Source organism: Taudactylus pleione, unplaced genomic scaffold (assembly GCF_031769625.1).
Source record: "Taudactylus pleione unplaced genomic scaffold, aTauple2 ptg000758l, whole genome shotgun sequence".
Classification (NCBI taxonomy): domain Eukaryota; kingdom Metazoa; phylum Chordata; class Amphibia; order Anura; family Myobatrachidae; genus Taudactylus; species Taudactylus pleione.
In genome coordinates, this window is record NW_028285160.1 from 5,970,786 (window position 1) to 5,991,309 (window position 20,524).

At 44.2% G+C, this 20,524-nt stretch overlaps 1 protein-coding gene and 2 non-coding genes across 3 annotated transcripts in view; 2 read left to right on the top strand and 1 right to left on the bottom strand.

The window, feature by feature from the left end:
* The window catches only part of HDAC9 (histone deacetylase 9), an 805,652-nt gene that overhangs the window by 631,696 nt on the left and 153,432 nt on the right, over positions 1 to 20,524 (bottom strand). The window lies entirely within an intron of this gene.
* On the top strand, positions 3,297 to 3,425 carry LOC148476996 (U4atac minor spliceosomal RNA). The gene has a single exon (XR_015872587.1). It is a non-coding gene; the product is annotated as a U4atac minor spliceosomal RNA (small nuclear RNA).
* On the top strand, positions 14,148 to 14,276 carry LOC148476997 (U4atac minor spliceosomal RNA). Its single transcript, XR_015872585.1, has one exon. It is a non-coding gene; the product is annotated as a U4atac minor spliceosomal RNA (small nuclear RNA).

Consider the following 20,524-nt stretch of genomic DNA (forward strand, 5'->3'; position numbering starts at 1 on the left):
GATTAGGTCACGCCCCCACTTTGCCTGGTCCCGGCGGTGCTCTCAACGCCCGTGCCGCCAAAAGAGCCCAGCACTGCCCGGGCCAGAAGTTAATTTTGCACAGTCACATTTTTAATTTAACTAATCCCGAAATCCCAGGATTGCTGCCTCCAATGCTGGGATTAAAATTCCTGACATTTTGAGACTAAATCCCGGGATCCCGTGGATCGGCTTTATTTCTCCTGTGGAAGAAGATCTTGCACTGCTTGTACCTTTCTGCTGTAATAAAATCCTATTTGTTTTGAAGCTCTTCATTCTCAAGTGGTCGCCTGAATCTACTCACTATAGTGTAAGAAGAACGTTTGGCCATTGTTCAACGCCTTGCCTCTTGCTGGATATATAAAAGCTAAGCAACTGCCGAAAAACGCTTGCTGCATCTTAGATACAACCATTGGTTACACCATTAAAACTTACACCAGCCCCATGCTGGGTACAGATTCTACGCCAGAGCATGGCCTCCAATGTCAGCAATTGAGCATCTGAGTTCGCAACCTGTTCAGCGACACGCCAGCAACACGCCCGTAAAATTGTGCATCTGCATAGCCACCCCCAATGTACATCGGATACCGTGCATCTCAATCATGGGACACGTGCTGTGCGACCTTTCAGCAAATTAGGAGCATGCAAAGTAGGAAAGAAAATGCTCATCTGCATGAACATCGGCAATGCATCCGATAGGCCCTATGTCTTCGGAAATATAACATTTATTTTTTATCTGTATTTTTTTTTTTTTAATAAAAGTTATCATCAGTTTTCATTACACCATCTAGCAACGGCTTAATCTGAGCAACATTGATTCTATTATACTGATGGTCTGAATTTAGCCATTCTACTCAGGCTATTGACACTTAGGTCCGTATTCAAATGCCGAGGAAAAGTCCCGGACTTTTCGCATGCCGGAGTTTTCGCCGTCATCGCCAGTTTGGCCTCAGGAAAAGTATTGCGTCACTGTGATTCGCCGTATTCAATTGCAAAGGACGCGAGAACGCGTCCAGGCGAAACTAAGATCGGCGAAAAGTACTGTCAGATTTGGGGAATTCAGCCTGACACCCCCCCAAAGATGAACTGACATGGGGGATCACTACGGATACCCCTGAATAGCCCGGCTGAAGGTATTTGGGGTGCTTTAATGCTCGCAATTGGTGCTATTTAGTGTCTTTGCACAAGTGGTGAAGAATAGCATTTAGCAGTATTTGGGGGGGGAAATAAGTAGTCCCAGCAAATTTGGGGTACTTGAAAATTGGTGTAAGCATGGTTAATATTTGCTAAAGTGCAATTTTAAAAACATAAATTTCGCTAGTTTTTAAGTTTGCCCCCCAAATTTGGATTTTTTTTGCCCCCAAAACGGAAGTACTTTTTTGGGGTGATCTAAAGTATTTTTAAACTTTTTTTGACGCAGTTTACCTTTGGGGGACTGTCCCAATGCTACAGGGGTGTTCCCACAACTTTGCACCCAAAACCCCCAATTCTGCACTTTTTTCCGCCTCCCTTTCAGAGGCGAATCTTGTCCGCTGGTTTGAAGGCGCAGACATTTCGCACCAGCAGAAACTCTTTACAATTGAATATGGGGAAAAGTTCTCGCCTGGCGAAATGAGATCACCATCGATAACTTTTCGCCGGCAATTGAATATGGCCCTTATTGTGTTCTTTAATTATATTAAGGGCCGTTTCACATTCCACTTTTATGTATCATGAGAAAAACAGCAACAGACTGATATAAAACCTGTTTGATAAGTGCTAACACAGGACCGTACTGTGGGCCTGATTCAGAGCTGAAAGCTCTGACCAGAGCGCTCGCTCTGAATCAGGGCCCTCCTCCATGAAAATGGAGCGGCCTCCTGGCCGCTCGCATAGCTGTAGGTGACCACCCACAGCATATGCGAGCGGCCAAAAAGATGGTCGCGATGGTCTTGACCATCGCGACCATCGGACTTGCGACGGAGACCCTGCGGTAGGGTCACCCTGCCACAAGCCCTGGAGTGATTTTGACTCTGTCAGAGCCAAAATCACTCCCACTGACATCACTAGTGGGGCTGGCTTCAGACACTCCCACTGACATCACTAGTGGGGCCGGCTTCAGACGGTAGGCTTTCCCATGGGAACGCCTCCGTCTGGCAGGCACGCCCCCGGCACGCCCACCAAAGGGGGCGTGCTGTCAATCAACATCGACAGCACGCCCCATTTGGTGCGAGACCCGGAGCGATGGAAAGCCCGTCGCTCCCCGGGTCTCGCGCATGCGCACGACGGAGCTCCCTCCGTCGTGCGCATGCGCAATGGGGAACATCGACCCGCTTGCGAGCGTACTGCCGCTCGCGAGCGGTCTGAATGACCCCCAGTATGCTTTTCTCAGCTATCTCACAGGTAGGAGCTTTTCCTGTGCTGACACCAGTAACTCTTATATTTTTATTCTCATGTGCTAAAATCACAAGTAAATGAGGCTTTAAACACCTTCATCCATAGTAATTGTCTTAGATAATTGCTATAAGTAACCTAAACACGTACACCTCCTGTCCATGGGCCTGATGCAGAGCTGTACGCTAGGCTGATGTTTTTGCAGTTGAGCGATTATCGCCATCTGTGCATGTGTCTGAGTCGCAATGTGCATGCGTCAAGGTACATTACCATAGTCACTTGCAGCGAGTATTATTTGCAGTGTGATTTACAGTCAGGGAGCATTTTGGGGTGGTAACGGGGAGTGTCGGCTAAAGAACGCAGGCCTGTTGCCACCGTTTTCCATCTGTGATCCCATACGCGTTTCAATTCCCGCAGCCATTCTGCGCGACCATAGAGTCACTCAGGACATCTAATGACGAATGAACTGCGACAGATGCTGAGCCTTTGGATTTGCACAGGCGCTGTGGGCGTCTCCATACATATCCCGGCCGCTGTCATATTTGCATATTTGCACACAGTGCAGCTGCGTACGGGATCATAGCTGTGGTGATAATAGCGTAAATCTAAGAATCAGGCCCATGAGTTTTCTTCTTATAAGTGCATACATTGGGTGTGGTATATTATGTTAAATATCGACAGCATAATGTCCACATGCATGGTCTAAACATTACATATAATATAGTTTTTAATAGTCAAAGCAACACTTAAAAGTTTAGAAGTTTTTATCGAGACTATGCAAATTATTTGTCAATTCACAGGCAAAGCATTCTGGGTATTGTGTAATAGTGGCACGCTATTGTCTGCTCACTAACTGAAAAGAGAGGTGTGTTTTGTGCACCTACGGCCACTGATAATTAGCTTCAATCATCTTTTTCTTGGGGTTGAGCTATTGACCAATGAATGTCTAATAAAGTCAGTACTGCTAACACCACAAAACAACACATAAAGCATCGCTAGTGTGTAAACATTATGTAGGTGCCATTTTTGGAACCTAAATATTCCAGAGTTAAAGAAAAGAAAAATCCTTATTATAGCTGTAGGTAAGTACAAATAACAATAGGATGTGGTTGTTTCTTTATTTCACAAGTTTTGTAACATATTTATCTGAGGAAGTAGCTAAACAGCACTTAAATTTTTTTTTAATTTGAGTGAAGGTTTATTTTGTGTATAGGGATTTTTCATCAATTTTTCTTAATACATTTTATTTATTTTTAGATTACATGCATTTCTGAACATGTTAAGCATTTCACATGTATGTTGGAGATGTTTTATATAGACGTGATCTAATTGCCATGGAATCATATAATGTGTACCGACCGGTATATATAGAAGAGTTGCGAAAACCTACAGTACATATAAGGGGGGATTCAATTAAACCCTGCGGGTAATAACCCGATATGACCAATTTAATTAGCAGGGTTTACCCCTCATGTTAAACCACAGAGTTGCACTTTTCTGCGCAGCTTCAGGAGCTGTGAAGAAAAGTCAGCAGGAAAAGGCGTCCTGAAGGGGCTTAACATGTGGGCAAACCCATTGATTCCACACTTTAAGTGGAATCAATGGGTTAGCGTGCATTAACCCCTGTTTTACCACTCAGGGAAAACGCTATTTAATTCTTAGCACTTCCCCACACAGCGCGATCTATTAGTTGCAGGGCACATCCCGCAGCCAACTGAATTCCACCCATAGTGTTTTTTAGGACTAATTTTGATACACAGATTATTATGGACATTTTTAATCAGTACTTTGAGAACGACAAATTACTACTTTAAAATAATGGATTCCAATTTAAATGGTTTCGCTGTATGCTGCAGTAAATGCATGCATCTGAATGGGTAGAAAATCATAGAGGCAATGCATGTATCTGTGCACACATTATAGCATCTCTTTCTCATGTTGCATCTATCACAGCATGTTGTAATAACTCATTGCAAACTTACAGAAGTCACCCAGCTCTTTTTAGGCAAATTGTGATGGTCTAATTTATGCAAAAGTGTCAGATGTGCCCCGCCTACTCTCATTATCTATGCGTGATGGCAAGAGGAAAGGCCGATAGTGTGATTGACATGTTCTATAACAAGGACCTGAGTGAGACATATGTCTGCACTGTGCATGAAGATGCTTGCTTCATCTGTATACTGCTTGCTACAAGAGTAATGGTACACTAATGGTTAATCAATGGCTTTAAGGTACCATTGTATGTAGTTGCAGAACCCACCTCCCCCAGCTTGGAATCAGTTATTGCAGACCCTCCAGCAGCTTTATACCCATTTCACACTTGCTAAAATAAGCCAGGAGAGGCTGACTGGACGGGGGGGGACAGTGACGGCTGGCGGGACTAGGGGGGAGACGCACAGGTCAGGGAAGTTTGGGTGGATTAGGAGGGAACAGGGAAGGCTGGCTGGAGTAGGGGGGAGGCTCATGGCAGAGAGGGGGGACAGGGTAGGGAGGGCTGGCTGGACTGGGAGGGGGGTCGGACAGGGATGGCTGGCTGGCTGGACTAGGGGGGAGACGCACAGGACAGGGAGGGCTGTCAGGACTGGGGAGTGGGGCATGGCAGGGAATGCTGTCTAGACTAAAGCTGGCCACACACTAGACCAACTTACATCCAACCAGCCAACTTGTTGATTGGTTGGAATGAAAATCTGGTAAGGAATACAATCAGCAATTTGCTCCCAAATGCTGGGAAATGAACCAAAACTGTTGTTTGAACAAATTGTTTAGATCAAACATTTAACAAACTTGTCAGACCGACCATTTTCATCTGTTTTTTGACATTTAGTAGCAAATTGCTGATCATCATTTACTCCCATACGTTAACAGATTTTCATTCCAACCAATCAACAAGTTGGCTGGTTGGATGTAAGTTGGTCTAGTGTGTGGCCAGCTTAAGAGAGGGACAGGGAAGGCTGGCTGGACAAGCTGGGGAGGCTCAGGGCAGAGAGGGGAGGATAGGGTAGGGAGGGCTAGCTGGAACAAGAGGGGGCGCACAGGGCATGGTCAGGCACTATGTAGTACCTGGTTTGCGCTTCTTCAGTTGGCAGCCGGAATCAGCGCTGATGGGATATATCAGAATCATACATGTGGACTAGAGAGTGGCACTGTTTCTGGAACAACTACGTTGCTGCATCCACCAGCATTTCACCAGGCGCTGGGCCAAGCCAATCAAAGCTTGCGGACCGGCACCCAATCAGGAGCGTCCGCTCCTGATTGGCTGCCGGTCCGGAGCTTTGATTGGATGGCGCCGGACTGAGCCAATCAGGACCTGAAGCTCCTGATTGGCTGCCGGTCCGCAAGCTCCGGCTGGCTCGCAGTCGGCACCGTATTTGTAATTGTAATGCAGCAGGTACTATCAGTACTCTATGGCTGCCGATGCAGCACCGCAGCCAGCCGAGGCCCCTTCTGTCTCTGCTCTCTCAGGGCCCGGAACTTGAGGCCCGGCAGTCCCCCCCTGATGGCGGCCCTGAGTAAAGGCATTGACAAAACCTGGCGCTTGATTATATTTTGATTTAAAATCAGTGCTTGATGCAAGTAATATGGGTTTAGTTCAGAGGTTCCCAAACACGGTCCTCAAGGATCCCCAACAGTTCAGGTTTTAGAGATATCCATGGTTGAACACAGGAGGTTAAATCACATTGACTGAGGTGCTAATGAAGTCACTTGTGCCCAACCATGGATATCTCTAAAACCTGAACTGTTGGGGATCATTGAGGACCGTGTTTGGGAACCTCTGGTTTATATACCACTTTTACACCTAAATTCCCGGGTCTGACCCAGAGTTGGAACAGGGTTCCAATCTGGATCAGACCCGGAATTTAGCCGGCGCCAACCCAGGACATTCCCGAGTCGGCGCCGTACACACCGGAGTCGGGTCTCCATATAGCGTAATCATTGCAAAACAGTGACAATTTAAGAATCACTGAGTGTTTGGGACCTCTGTCTGATATAGTTATATGTGTATCATTAATAAACTTAGGCCCGTATTCAATTTGAGGCGAAAAGCTGGAATCCACAGAAAAGTTTCGCCGATGACGTTATTTCGCCAGGCGGAAAGGTATCGCCGTATTCAATTTGAAAGACTTTCCGCCTAGGCGGAAAGTCGATGCAATGTAATAAGCAAAACAGTTTCACCTATGAATAGAGGCGGAAAAAAGTGCAGAATTGGGGTTTTGGGGTGCAACGTTGGGGGAACCCCCGTGCAGCCTTCAGACAGTCCCCCAAAGGTAAACTGCATCAAAAAAATTAAAAAAAATAATTAAGAACACCCCAAAAAATCACTTTGAATTTGGGGACGAAAAAAAAATGTTGGGGGACAAAGTTAAAAACTAGCGAACTAGACTCTAGGGGGGTCCCCAAGTATGCCCTATGTGTTTTTTTTCATTGAAGGGGCTTGCGGCAGGTGGATTTTTCACAATTTTTTAAACAACTTAAGCAACTTTAAAATATGTTGGCCCCCATTTTCAAGTTCCCCAAATTTTGTGGGATAAGTTATTTTCTGCAAAAAAAACTCCTGAATATTATTCTGCACCACTTATAGAAAAACGCTATTTAGCAGCTAGTGAGTCCGTTTAAAAACACCAAATACCTTCAGCAAGCCAAATCGGGGGTAACCACAGCTAACCCCCATGTCAGAGCATCTTTTGGGGGTGTCAGGCTGATTTCCCCAAATTTGACAGTACTTTCCGCTTGTTTAAGTTTCGCCGGGTCAAGTTTTTGCGTACTTTCAAATTGAATTCGGGGATACGCGGGCACGATACTTTTCCACCTGCAAAACACGCGATGTAGGCGAAAAGTCCGGGAGGTGGAAAAGTATTGCGGGTCCACTCAAATTGTATACGGCTCTTACAGCGGTATTCAATTAGGCAAGCAAAAAGTCTAAATCATTTTCGCATGTTTCAAATATCCCCGTATTCAATTTCAAAAGCTGCATACACACACAACGATTTTTTTAATGAACGATTTGAGTAAACGATTTTTTCCCTTGAAAAAATTTACTAAAATCGTTTACTAAAGTTGTTCATTTACTAAATGTCATGAACGATTTTTATGAACTACAAACGATTTTTGCATATTCCCTTAATGAAAATCGTTGAGTTGACAAGTCTGACTGATCGACAAACTACAAACGACAAACTACAAACGTGAACGCGCATGAACGATAATCATTCATCGTTTGACTCAGAAAGTGAACGATTTTTGCCATCAATTATCGTTAAACGATATCGTTTAACGATAATCATTAAAAAAATCTTTGTGTGTGTATGCAGCTTAAGACTTTTCTCCGGGTCGAAAAGTCTTTGAAGAAAAACGGGGATAAGTTTTCACCATGTTTTACATGGCGAAAAAAAGTGCAGAATTGTGGTTTAGGGGTGCAGGCTTAAAAAAAATAGCCTGCACCCCTGGGAATGTCATTCAAAAATAAACTGTGTCAAAAAAATGTTTAAAAAAAATCGGAACACCCTAAAAAATAACTTTATTTTTGGGGTGAAAAAAACAAAACGAAAAACCACTTATAAACTATTACATCAACAGGGGTTCCCTTATATGCGGCAGGTGTTTTCTTCATTGCGCAGAGTAGTGGCAGGTGCATTCTTGCTGAATTTTTAAAAATAACTTTAGGGACTTAAAAATATGCTTACCCCATTTTCATGTACCCAAAATTGATAGGAATAGTTATTTTAACAAAAAAAAAATATGCACCTGCTGCGGCTATTACAAACCCGACTTCCATCAGCAGGCAAAAATGGGGGTACCCATAGTGATCCCCCATGTCTGGACATGTTTAGGGGGGCCCCAGGCATATTTCCCAAAAATTCCAGGTTTTTTTCGTAGATGGTGCGAAAAGTCATTTTAAAAAAACGGGGATAAATTTTCGCTTACCTTTAGCAGGTGAAAAAAAGTGCAGAATTGGAGTTTAGGGGGTGGAGGCTTAAAAAAAAATAGCCTGCACCCTTGGGAATGCCCCCTTAAAACGAAATGTGCAAAAAAAAGTAAAAAAAAAAAAAAAAAAAAATGGGACACCCTAAAAACATTATTTAAAATTTTGGGGTAAAAAAAAAAAGGGAACAGTGTGTAAAAATAGCGAAATAGGTTCAGGGGTATTCTGTTCGTATGTGGCAGGTGTTTTCTAGAATAGGCTATTAGCGGCAGGTGCTTTTTGGAGAATTCTTAATAAATTAGGGTCTTAAAAATATGCTAGTACCCATTTTCAGGTACCCCAATTTGATGGGACCACTTTTAAAAATGAAAAAAAAAAGCTAAGTTCTCTTCTGCATCACTTCTTCAAAGTCGGGAAAAAAACACCTGCAGCGGCTATTTAAAAACCCGTCTTTCTTTTGCAGGCAAAAATGGGGGTACCCATAGTGATCCCACAGGTCTGGACATCTTTAAGGTGGTCCTACAATTATTTCCCGAAAATTCCCGTATTTTTTCGCCTATCAAAGTTTCGGGCACACTCGCGATACTTTTCCACCTGGAAAACAGGTGAAGGAGGCGAAAAGTCAAGCAGGCGAAAAGTCTGGACTTTTCGCCTCAAATTGAATACGGGCCAAAGTCTCTTAGCTAGTTATTTTCACCTGAAAAGAGCAAATTGTGATTCCATTCAGGTTTTATTATTTTTAATTGTTTGATCTTTGTATGTCGAGTATTAAATTGGTATGTGAAACATGAAATAAAGAGTTTATTTTATTGAAACCTCCTATTTACTAACAGACAGCAAACCCTACCTATATTATATATTTATTCTTTGTTATCTACAGTGCTTAGCGTAGTAAATAACATTTTACACTCGAACCTTTCACACTTGCTGCAATAACCCAGATTACTGTGCAGTGTGAAAGTGCCAGGTTGAAATAAAGCTTTGATAAATCTCTCCCATAGATTGCAAGCTTGAGCGCAGTGCCCTCTTACCTCTTACACAGTCTTGTCTTATTACTTTTTAATTACCAATTGTAAAGAGCAATGGAATATGCTAGTGCTACATAAATATCTGTAAATAAATAAGACAGTGTAATGGTGATTGTCCAGCATGCCCGTCTGATGCAATATTTATGGGGTAAACTGCCGGCCGCATCGGGCAGTGTATGCCCAGCCGTGGCCGACAGACAGACATTTCCTGTGTTCCTTCCCATGGAAGGAACAGGAAAATGTCTCCTCCCCCGGGGGCAGAGCGCAGATGTTGGGCTAATACACTGTGAGCATTCTCACAGTGTATGCCGCGGACATCTGCGGCTGGCAAGCTGCCAGATAAAATGTCTGTCGGTCTGACAGGCATTTTATCTGGCCGTGTATGCCCAGCTTTAGCATTACTTCCTCACAGCACTGAGGTTGTGGGTTTGATTCCCACTATGGCCCTAACTGTGTGGAGTTTGTATATTCTCCCTGTGCTTGCGTGGGTTTCCTCTGGGTACTCCGGTTTCCTCCCACACTCTAAAAATATACTGGTAGGGAAATTTTCTCCCAAGCAAACCCTAGTATGTGTGTTTGCATGTGGTAGGGAATTAAGATTGTAAGCTCCACTGGGGTACAGACTGATGTTAATGGCCAATTATTCTCTGTAAAGCGCTGTGGAATATGTTGTGCGCTATATAAATAACTGGCAATAATAAGATATAATGCATCTGGCTCCTGTATTTAGGATAGAGGCAACTTAGGTCAGGCTTGCCAACCCTCCCGATTTGGCCGGGAGCCTTCCCGATTTTCGTGTGCCGCTCCCGGGCCCCTGGAAAGGCAGGCAAGCCTCCCAGAAGCCTGCGACCCTCCCGACCTCCCCCCAGAAAGAGCTAGAAACCCCTGCAGCGGGGGACCGGTGACGCGATTCACACTGAATCGCGTCATCGTGGCCCCGCCCCCTGCTTCACAATGCCGAAAATAACGGCATTGTGAAGAGGGGGCGGGGCCATGATGACGCAATCGTGCGGCCCCGCCCTGGCTACGCCCCCAATGTGCCATCAATGGCTGGCCCCGCCCCCGGCTCCGGCCCCAATGTGACGTCAATGGCCGGCCCTGCCCCCCGCTGTTAGCCGACAATCAGCTCCCTCCCGGAAGGCTGGAGCTGATTGTCAGCAAGTATGACTTAGGTACTGAAATTGGGCAACATTGGAAACATTTCTTACAATTCAGTACTGATGAGTGCCACATTAGTGTTATACATATAAAGGTTAGGAGGGCTATTCATCATCGAAGGCCGTATGGCCTCTGATGATGACGTATTGAACTCGCTGGGAAGGATACTTAAGCATCCAACTCGCTGCGGGTATAGATTACACTGGAGCAATGCATCATTGCTCTAGTGAGGGGACAGCTGCTCCGAAAAGCAGCTGTCCCCTCGGTTAGTATAGCAGCTACAGAAGTAGCTGCGTTACTTACATCCTTCCCATTGTCCCAGCTATGCATGCATGACCCGAGGTCATGCATGCGCACAGCCGCCGGGGAGGTAGTCAGGAGGTGGCAGATGGATCCGCTCAGATCCCTCTTCTTCGCATCCCCGGAACTCCTTACGACGCAAGGAGGGGGTGAGGGGCAGGAACGTTTCTATAATGGGTGCACACCGCACACCCTGCACCCATATATTTAATACTTACCACTCCGCCGTCGGAGTCCCACGTCGGCGCCAGTATCAGCACTGTCAAAATCACCTGGAAAATGGCTGCGGCAACATTTTCCTGGTGACCTGAGCATGCACTGAAGACTCTGGGCACACTCTAGTGCCCAGAATCTACCAGTGCATTGCTCAGTGTGCAGCCGGCTGCCGTAGAGAGAGGAGGGGGCCCCAGACAGAGACTGCTCCTCTCTTGAAACACCCCTGGTGGGGGGATGCAACCTCGGGCGCATTCAGGTGCAGGGCTAGAATAGGACTATGGGAACCCCTAGGCTGAAGAATGGGGCCACCTGGGGACCTCCCAATGACCAAAGTGTACAAAGACTTTTTCCAAACACATTCATTGCCCCAGCCCACCACTAGAAGACTAATCTGACCTCACCTGCTGTCAAACTTTACGAAAATAGCTTGCAGCAGCTACTTCAACTTGCAGAGATGGAGTGGAAGAAAAAAGGCGCTCCCAGACCCTCCCTCACCGCCTCAGTGACTCTTCCTCAGTCTCTACTGCAGAATTTGTGCAGACACTGCACTGTGTGACCTATGATATCACACTGCTGCATTGCCATTTATAGGTCACGGCCTGGGCCGCATCCGTGCCGCCAAAAGAGCCCAGCACTGCTCGGGCCAGAAGTTAATTTTGCACAGTCACATTTTTTAATTTAACTAATCCCGAAATCCCGGGATTGCTGCCTCCAGTGGGGGGATAAACATAAAAAGTAGCAAAATAGACTTCTTGGGGGTCCCCAAGTATGGGCCAGTTGTTTTTGGGATTGCAGGTGCTTGCAGCAGGTGGATTTTTCATGTTTTTAAAAAGTTCACTTTAGAGACATAAAAACATGCTAGCACCCATTTTCAAGTACCCCAAATTTGACAGGACTACTTATTGTCACCAAAAAATACAGCTTTATGCCATTCTTCACCACTATTACAAAGACGCTAATAGCAAGCAATTTACACAACTTAAGTACCCAAAATAGTCTTATTAGGGCTATTAGTACATCCATATTGATTCCCTATGTTAATGTATCTTTTTCTGGGGTACAAACTGAATTCCCCAATTCTTTCAGTACTTTTCGCCTGTTCTGCATACGCCTATTTCCGTTTTCGCCTGTTGTGCAATTGAATTAGGCGAAAAGCGGGGACGAGCACAGAATAAATTCGCCTCTGAAACAGGCTAATGAAGCGAAAAGTCGGACAGGCGAAAACTTCGCCTCTAATTGAATTCCCCTCTTATTGTGTAATTTAATTATATTAAGGGCCGTTTCACATTCCAGTTTTATGTATCATGAGAAAAACAGCAACAGACTGATATAAAACCTGTTTGATAAGTGCTAACACAGGACCGTACTGTATGCATTTCTCAGCTATCTCACAGGTAGGAGCTTTTCCTGTGCTGACACCAGTAACTCTTATATTTTTATTCTCATGTGCTAAAAATCACATGTAAATGAGACTTCAAACACCTTCATCCATAGTAATTGTCTTAGATACATTTCTATTAAGCAACCTAAACACGTACACCTCCTGTCCATGGGCCTGATGCAGAGCTGTACGCTATGCTGATGTTTTTGCAGTTGAGCGATTATCGCCATCTGTGCATGTGTCTGAGTCGCAATGTGCATGCGTCAAGGTACATTACCATAGTCACTTGCAGCGAGTATTTATTTGCAGTGTGATTTACAGTCAGGGAGCATTTTGGGGTGGTAACGGGAAGTGTCGGCTAAAGAACGCAGGCCTGTTGCCACCGTTTTGCGTCCGCGATCCCATACGTGTTTCAATTCCCACAGGCATTCTGCGCGACCATAGAGTCACTCAGGACGGCTAATGACAAATGAACTGCGACAGGTGCTGAGCCTTTGGATTTGCACAGGCGCTGTGGGCGTCTCCATACATATCCCGGCCGCTGCCACATTTGCATATTTTCACACACAGCAGCTGCATGCGGGATCATAGCTGTGGTGATAATAGCGTAAATCTAAGAATCAGGCCTATGAGTTTTCTTCTTATAAGTGCATACATTGGGTGTGGTATATTATGTTGAATATCGACAGCATAATATCAACATTGTCTAAACATTACATATAATATAGTTTGTAATAGTCAAAGCAACACTTAGGCCCATATTCAATTTGAGGCAAAAAGTCCAGACTTTTCGCTTGCTGGACTTTTCGCCTCCTTCGCCTGTTTTCCAGGCAGAAAGGTATCGTGCGTGTGCCCGCTATTCCCCGTATAAAATTCCAAAGTGGGCGAAATCGGGAACCGGCGAAATCTGGATTGGCGAAAAGTCCTGTCAATTGTCGGGTTTTGTTCCTAGGACCCCCAGACATGGGGGTCAGTCTGGGAACCCCCGCTTAGCCCTGCAGAATATGTTCTGAATTTTTAAATAGCCGAGGCAAGTGTTATTTTCCTGACATTGAAGAAGTGTTGCAGAAGAGCACTTAGCTTTTTTTTTTTCATTTTTAAAAGTGGTCCCATCAAATTTGGGGTTCCTGAAAATGGGTACTAGCATATTTTTAAGTCCCTAAACTAATTTTTTAAAAATTCTGCAAAAAAGCACCTGCCGCTAATAGCCTATTCTAGAAAACACCTGCCGCATACTTACAGAATACCCCTGAACCTATATCGCTATTTTTAAACACTGTTCCCCTATTTTTTTTTTTCCCAAAAATTTTAAATCATTTTTTTGGGGTGTCCCAATTATTTTTTTTTTACATTTTTTGTACATTTCGTTTTAAGGGGGCATTCCCAAGGGCACAGGCTATTTTTTTTAAGCCTGCACCCCTAAACCCCAATTCTGCATTTTTTTTTCGCCTGCTAAAGACTGGCAAAAAATTATCCCCAACGGCATAAAGTCAATATAATTGAATACGGGGATATTTCAAATAGGCGAAAATAACGTCATCGGCGATAAATTATCGCAGATTCCGACATTTCGCCTCAAATTGAATACGGACATTAATAGTTTTGAAGTTTTTATCGAGAGTATGCAAATTATTTGTCAATTCACAGCAAAGCATGCTGGGTATTGTGTATTAGTTGCACGCTATTGTCTGCTCACTCTAACTGATAAGAGAGGTGTGTTTTGTGCACCTATGGCCACTGATAATTAGTTTCAACCATCCTTTTCTTGGGGTTGAGCTATTGACCAATGAATGTCTAATGAGGTCAGTACTGCTAATGCCACAAAACAACACAAAAAGCATCGCTAGTGTGTAAACACTATGTAGGTGCAATTTTTGGAACCAAAATATTCCAGAGTTAAAGAAAAGAAAAATCCTTATTATATCTGTAGGGGAGTATAAATAACAATAGGATGTGGTTGTTTCTTTATTTCACAAATTTTGTAATATATATCTGTGGAAGTAGCAACAGCACCTTAATTTTGGTTTTGTTTTCTTTGAGTGAAGGTTTTTATTGTGTATAGGGATTTTTCATAATTTTTTTTATACATTTTATTTATTTCTAGATTACATGAATTTCTAAACATGTTAAGCATTCCACATGTATGTTGGAGCTGTTTTCCATAGACGTGATCTAATTGCCATGGAATCATATAATGTGTACCGATCGGTATATATAGATGAGTTGGGAAAACCTACAGTACATATAAGGGGGAATTCAATTAAACCCCGCGGCTAATAACCTGTGCTAATTTAATTAGCAGGGTTTACCCCTCATGTTGAACCACAGAGTTGCACTTTTCCTTACAGAACAGGAGCTGTGAAGAAAAGTCAGTAGGAAAAGGCGTCCTGATGGGGTTTAACATATTGGGCAAACACACTGATTCCGCGTAAAGTGCAGATCCAATAGGTTAGCGCACATTAACCCCTGTTTTACCACTCAGGGAAAGCGCTATTTAATTCTTAGCACTTCCCCACACAGCGCGATCTATTAGCTATTAGCTGTAGGGTATATCCCGCTGCCAACTGAATTCCACCCATAGTGTTTTTTTATGAATAATTTTGATACACAGATTATTATGGACATTTTTAATCAGTACTTTGAGAACGACAAATTACTAATGTAAAATAATGGATTCCAATTAAAATGGTTTCGCTGTATGCTGCAGTAAATGCATGCATCTGAATGGGTAGAAAATCATAGAGGCAATGCATGTATCTGTGCACACATTATAGCATCTTTCTCATGTTGCATCTATCACAGCATGTTGTAATAACTCATTGCAAACTTACAGAAGTAACCCAGCTCTTTTTAGACAAACTATGATGGTCTAAATAATGCAAAAGTGTCAGACGTGCCCCGCCTACTCTCATGTTCTATGCGTGATGGCAAGAGGAGAGGCCGATAGTGTGATTGACTTGTTCTGTAACAAGGACCTGAGTGAGACATATATCTGCATGAAGATGCTTGCTTCATCTGTATACTGCTTGTTACAACAGTAATGGTTAATCAATGGCTTTAAGGTACCATGGTATTTAGTTGCCAAAACCCCTCCCCCAGCTTGGAATTAGTTATTGCAGACCCTCCAGTAGCTTTATACCCCTTTCTTGCTGCAATAACCCGGTTTACTGTGTAGTGTGAAAGTGCCAGGTTGAAATGAACTATGTCCAGCGAACCAACATTTAAACCCCGGTAATGAGCAGGGTTGAACACGAGTTCACCCCGACTCGCGATGCAGTGTGAATGGGTGACCTGGGTGGATGTGACCCAGGTCCTGTTCACAGCATAGGAATACGGTGACGTCATCGACCAGACAATAAGCCAGGTCGGGCCGCCAATATGGTAGTACCCATTTTCCACTAGCTCCAATAACCCGGGTTGTAATAAGCGATCACAACAAGGGTTGAACGCGTGTTCAACTCTGCTCATGATGCAGTATGAACAGGTAACCTGGGTTGCTGCGACCCGGGTCCCGTTCTCTGCATAGGAAGAGCCAACGCTAAGAGATGAGATCATCTCCAGGTGCCGGCTAGTCACGTGGCAATGATGACATCATCGCCCCGACATTAGTTCCCGGGTTGGGCCGCTTGTCTAACAGGGGTCTCAGCCGGGTCGCGCACAGGATGGTTGCATGAACATAATCCTGGGTGAGACCCGGTATTCTAGTGGAAAAGAGGTATAAGGGGTCTCAGCTGGGTCGCGCACAGGATGGGTGCATGAACATAATCCTGGGTGAGACCCAGTATTCTAGTGCAAAAGAGGTATAAGGGGTCTCAGCTGGGTCGCACCCGGGATGGACACGTGAACAAAATCCTGGGTGTGACCCAGCATTGCAATGTGAAGCGGTATCTACTACAGGATTTAAAGCAGTGATTTTTTTTTTTTTAAAGGCAAAACCCAGCATTTTAGGTAGGGAAATAAATCCCACTGCAAACATCGGCTTTTACCTTTGCCTAAAATAAGTTACCACAGTAAGAAACAACAGAAAATCAGCTATTTTGACAAATCCCAATTGCTTCATCCCTCCCATTATAAACTCGATAGATTCAGGTTTTGGGAAAATGAACATTAGGCAGCTCTACATAGACAGTAATGAATTGTGAACAATGGGTTAATATTATCTTTATAATTATTTTGTAGCCCTGTGTAACATCATCCTTGCATCAATGGAAGCTGGGCATTGTTATCCTTGTAAACCGGGCCATTGCTGGGTATTACTGTGCCCCCTGCCAGGCTCAGGTGCAAGTGGCATGAGCCACTGTGGTGCCTCACTCCAAATATGTAAAAGAGATGCTACTGTGTGCCCTGGTAGCATTTCCGATTGGTGGATCATGTTTCGATTCGATCACAGGATTGCACAACCTGTCAGTAGGTGTATGGAGGCCTTAAGTCAGAGGTTCCTAAACTCTGCCATTATAGTCCACGTTTTAAGGATACCCATGCTTGAGCCAGGTGACTTTATTAGTACCTTTGTCAATTTGATTTAAGCATCAGGACTCAAGCATGGATATCCTTAAAACCTGGACTGTAATGGCAGAGTTTAGGAACCTCTGCTGCAAGTAAAGTCTCAATGAATAATACAGCATTGCAGTGAATTGCGGTGAGGTCAATGGCTGGGAAGGCACACATGTATAAAAACACAGTTTTTATATCAAAACTCTGGAGCATGACAGGGAGTATGATAGGGGAGAAGTTATGCTGCCTACCCCGACTGCACGTCCATGCAGCATTGCAGAGATTGGGGGGATGTATTATAGCGACACTTAACGTGCCGCTATATCGCTTCCTGTTTCACCTCTTTACCGAGGCGAAGCAGGAAGCACTAACGAGATATATGAACATCTCATCGGCCGGAGCGGGGGAATGTTAACTCCCCCCTCCGGCGATCCCTGCCTGAGTACACAGCGTATTAGCCTAGTGCTGATGCGCTGTGTCTCAGTTCCAGCTGGCTCCACTGAGCATGCACGAGATCTCGCAAGTATCGCGAGATCCCGCGTGCAGCCCTGGAGCCGGCAGCCACCACAGCAGGCACAGCGTTGTCCCTGCTGTGGGGATAGGGCATCGCCAGGCTGTAGCTGTCGATATCAACAGCTGCAGCAGGCGGAACGGTCAGGTGAACTGATCGTTCATACATTGCCCAGGCTATTGTCGCTTCTATCTTGTAGATACAACATAGCAGCACCTCTGTCATTTACTGCCAACCCCCCCCCCCCCCCCCCCGATCATACATCTGGGAGAAGCGGTATGAGAGTACATAACGTGCGCTGATACCGCTTCGGCGCTTCTTACATCTCCCCCATTGTTACAAACCTCCTAACATCACCCATTCTAGGAGGGACAAAATGTTCTGTTCCTGGACTTACCACTTAATATATGATTGCCATCACCTGTGTTGAACTATTTAATGGATAAGAAAGTTGTTTCAAAAAGGCGATGGCAATCATAAATGAAGAAGGAAGTCCAGGAGCAGAGCATTTTGTCCCTTCTGAAATGGGTCATGTTGGGAGAGGGTTCTGTATGAAATCCTGGCTGCTGGGATGCCGCTAGTCAGAATACCAACATCCATAGGATCGGATGGTGAGTCATTTCCCTACCCCTACCCTAACCCTCCCTCCTCGGGGGCCTAACCCTAACCTCCCACGCCTAGTGCCTAAGCCTAACCTCCCCCTCCCCGTACCCTAAACCTAACACCTACTTCCCGGTGCCTAAACCTGACCACCCCCCCCAGTGCCTAAACCTAACCTGGCCCTACCCGATGCCTAACCCTCCCCTTAATGCCTAACCCAGCTCCCTAACCTCCTCCTAACACCCCGATACTTACCTTCGGGATGCCGGCGGTCGGGATACTGGTGCCGGGATTCCGACCTGTCAGGATTGCGGCAACGGTATCCCGCACGCCGGAATGCCGACTACATCCCGTTGCGATGTATGTTGTCAGAATATTGTAAGCTGGAAGGACACAGGCACTGTTACAGCAGGTGTAGTGACTAAGGGACCCAGAGGTAGGTGTGACCCAGCAATACTGTTCCACCTGCTGCTAAGTAGCTTACCCAGAGAAGCCCTGTTTGAAGACTGGAGGATGGATTGGCATCACATGTTCCCCACCCAAGAAATAGACTGGTTCGGGGGCCCAGTAATGGAATGTTACGTCCCTGATTGAAACTGTTATGACAGTATAGAGTCATTAGAAAAATAAAGCTTATTAATGTGTTATTTCCACTGTCACAGCAAGCCAAAAACAACCTTAAAGATGATTTCTTGCTGAAGCAAGTGGTTCCCAATCCAGCAATCTGCTCTGTTGGGGACAGCACAGCTTCTGTGCCTCTCACAATAACATAGCACACAGCTGATGCAGCTCTGCAGGAGGAGAAACTAGCTGTGTGCTTTGTTATTGTGAGAGGCAGAAGCTGATGAATCAGGAATTGAAATTAAAATATCCTATTTTGCTCAGTAATCTCTACCATATTTACTAATATGTCAGACCTTACATAGTATTTGCTAAGTAATGATAAATGATTATATGCTACATGCATGCTGGTAGAATCTTGTTCTAATATTCTCTGTGTGACAAAGAGACTTTGCTAAAGGGAACTTTATAAATAACAATAATTAAAGGATTACCAATGGTAAAGTAATAGAACATAGTGCACTGTCTCTACTACTGACTGCAAATAATTCAGCTTAATACATTTTACTTGTTCTTCATAATAGTATAAATGTAAATATGTAGGACAACAAAAATATTAAATAATAATATCTGCTCGTCTGACTGCCTTTCACACAGTGTAATAAATGTTTGCTTCTGCTTTTCCCGCTTATTTTCCTAATACAGTAAATGTAGCCCATATGACTCAATATAGTTTAATTTCTCTCCCATGTAAGGCTATAGGCATTCTAATGTCTGTTGATATGTGAACCTATACTGCCACACTATGTAGGGAATAATACTTGTCATTGGGGGTTTTTAACAGTTATTTTATTATTTTTTTCAAATATATAATTTTCTTATATTGTTTTCCATTGGCCAACAAAGTATATTATTTGTTGAAAAAAAGTCTGGTAATCATATCCATATGCTGTCTCAGAATGTCCGTCTCACCTAAGACCTCTCCAGCTGCGTACGGATTCACAGAGGCTCACTAGGGCATGCCCAGCAATTTTACTAGCCACCCACCGTTACCTCTCCCAAACGCTGACTACCTATCACTCACTTTGCAAATAAATCATCTCCGCAACGGCCTCTCTCTAACCAATCACTGCGCGTGCACTGTACAGCTTTGGGAGTGCGCAGTAGCCCCTTGTTAGCAAACCTGTTCTCCAGGCCAAATAAAATAGCATACAATAATACATTAACATGCTTTACAATGTCACCTGTGGACTTACAATGTATAATATTTTTTATGACAATGTTATATAAAAATTAACTAATAATTAGCATTTTCGTTTACTGACATGTTTACTGACATATTAAAACTCGAACTAAAAGTAGAAGCATAATCTATAACCAAGGATGGATTTTGGGGTCAGGGCGCCCCTAGGCACAAAGGTTCCCACCTCCAAATCTATTATTTGAATTATTATCTTAATGTGTATTTTTCCTTCCTGGAAGGTTAAGCACTTGCTGCTATGAAGCAGGTGAATAAACAGTGTGTGTCTGTGTAAGGGAACAGTGCTACCCTCGGGGTGGTAGATGTCCGCTGGTCATGGCTCTACTCGGGTTGTTACTGCACATTTGGATCTCTGAAATAGTTATTCAAAAATAATATGAAACATTTATTCAGTCTCAGAGTTACAATTACCTGAGAGACCACCAGAGCGAGGCATTAGGCGGGGTGCGGGGGTCTCAGGCAAGGTACTGTAGGCTGGGCATTACTAGGTCCCTATCACCTCTGGCCATGTAGCGACCACACTCCCTGCATCTAAAATAGTTCCACCACTGCGAGTATAATACAGAATATATATACTTGATGAATCATGTCATCTATTAGTGGTTATAAAACTGTAATCTTCCAACACTACATATAATTACTTGAAAAAGTCAGGTAGGAGCTTTTCCTGTGCTGACACCAGTAACTCTTATATTTTTATTCT